This window comes from Diaphorina citri, unplaced genomic scaffold (assembly GCF_000475195.1).
Source record: "Diaphorina citri unplaced genomic scaffold, Diaci psyllid genome assembly version 1.1 scaffold9750, whole genome shotgun sequence".
Taxonomy (NCBI): domain Eukaryota; kingdom Metazoa; phylum Arthropoda; class Insecta; order Hemiptera; family Psyllidae; genus Diaphorina; species Diaphorina citri.
In genome coordinates, this window is record NW_007387124.1 from 1 (window position 1) to 2,201 (window position 2,201).

A 2,201-nucleotide genomic window follows, 5' to 3' on the forward strand; every position below is an offset into this window, starting at 1 on the left:
ACACATGATGTACCTACATGAGATGCTCGTCTACAGGGTGTTCCATTTCTAATAAAATAAAAGTGTCCCATTGGTATATGTGTTCCAATGTCAACATTCTCCTTTGGCCTTTCTAGATCCCTTTGGCCTCGTTGGATCAGCATTAAGCAGCTTGGTGCTGATCTATCAAGGATGATGACAAAGGATAACCCCGTTGGAAAAGGAATAGAAGAAAAAGAAGATGCAAGAAGAAGATGCACAATACAGTGAATGACGCCCCAAAAAGTCCCTTCACCCCAACAGCCTGGGACCAGAGACCTGTTCCTTTGGCCTTTCTAGATCCCTTTGGCCTCGTTGGATCAGCATTAAGCAGCTTGGTGCTGATCTATCAAGGATGATGACAAAGGATAACCCCGTTGGAAAAGGAATAGAAGAAAAAGAAGATGCAAGAAGAAGATGCACAATACAGTGAATGACGCCCCAAAAAGTCCCTTCACCCCAACAGCCTGGGACTAGAGACCTGAATTTGACAACCTTTTTTTCTTAATTTTTAAAAGGCTTGAAAAAAAATCGACAGTCAATTTTTGGGTGAAAATATCAAAAGAGTTTGACGTAGTGCTGTGAGAAATCTAGTCCCTGACTGCCTAGGTAGACGTAGACACTACTAGAACCATTACTAGAATGAAACACCCAGTATAAAGTGAAACAGTAGGTAATATAAATTTTCACGTGTGTGTCTGGCGACAACCTTTTTTTCTTAATTTTTAAAAGGCTTGAAAAAAAATCGACAATCAATTTTTGGGTGAAAATTGAAAATATCAAAAGAGTTTGACGTAGTGCTGTGAGAAATCTAGTCCCTGACTGCCTAGGTAGACACTACTAGAACCATTACTAGAATGAAACACCCAGTATAAAGTGAAACAGTAGGTAATATAAATTTTCACGTGTGTGTCTGGCATCAGAAAACTTTTTTAATTAAATATGTTTAATAGTATTTAAATAGTTTAACAGTACATAATTATTTAAATAGTTTGGAAAATATCATAGCACTTTGAACGTTACCGTATACCATCATATCCTCTTTCTCCTCCCCCCCCCTCTCCTTCCCCTACCTTCCTCCCCATTACCTTGTAAGCATATCGAAAGGGTTTTATATCAGTTCTAAAATCAAAGATATTTCCTAGAAAAAATCCGGAAGATTTTTTCAATTCAAAAAGTCGTTTCTCCAAATAGTTCTACGGAAAGAGATCATTATTTGTAAAAAGCTTTCAGGACGAGTTCGCTAAATGTACAAAAGCACTATTCAGACCTATACAGGGTGGTTCGTGATTTGCGAACCACGCTTATATCTCAGAAACGGCTGGGAATTAAGGAATGAAATAAACGGCATCATGCGTCAAACGCAAATTTGTTTTCTTCTTCAACAAAGCATAGCGAGAGAGAGAGAAGGGACTTTGTTATCTCTTTTCCAGATTTTTTTGCTATAATAAATGACTTTTGGAATTCACACCGTTTTTTTTTTTTACCCGGTGCGTAAGACGTGAGTATTGAAAGTTCAACTCACCGTTTTTTTTTTTTTACCCGGTGCGTAAGACGTGAGTATTGAAAGTTCAAAGGAACGCGGGGGGAAATGCAATAGGTAAGGGAATAGCTAATATGGAAAAGCGCGTTTCCTTTTTTCTTCAAGAAAAGAAGTTGATATTTTCAAGGAAGAAAAAAAGGGATGCCATATCTTGGCATTGTAAAGCTATTTGTTATGATAATTTACACAACTGTAGGTGCCTATACAGGGTGGTTCGTGATTTGCGAAGGAATGAAATAAACGGCATCATGTAGATGAAATTTTGATGATTAAAATGGCTTTTTTTAAATTTGCAATTTTTTTTGCAAAACAGCCCATTTTTTGCCAAATATAGGTCACTCTTATGGGAACCCCCATTTTTTATTTAATTTTTGGAATCAGCATAAAATTTTAATTGAAAAAGCACTATCCAGACCTATAGGCACCTACAGTTGTGTAAATTATCATAACAAATAGCTTTACAATGCCAAGATATGGCATCCCTTTTTTTCTTCCTTGAAAATATCAACTTCTTTTCTTGAAGAAAAAAGGAAACGCGCTTTTCCCATGATAAACAACGCAATTGGTCCTGAGTTAGAGCGAAGGATGCGTTACTGTGTACAAACAAATGGATCTCATTTTGAACAGCTTTTATAAATTT

At 36.8% G+C, this 2,201-nt stretch overlaps 1 long non-coding RNA gene across 1 annotated transcript; it reads right to left on the bottom strand.

Annotated features, from left to right (window-relative positions):
* Positions 1-120: 120 nt before the first annotated feature.
* LOC113472883 lies at positions 121-2,100 on the bottom strand. Its single transcript, XR_003395023.1, has 4 exons — positions 1,977-2,100; positions 728-1,288; positions 500-513; positions 121-297 (listed from the first exon to the last, which is right to left on the bottom strand). It is a non-coding gene; the product is annotated as an uncharacterized LOC113472883 (long non-coding RNA).
* Between the last annotated feature and the right edge of the window lie 101 nt (positions 2,101-2,201).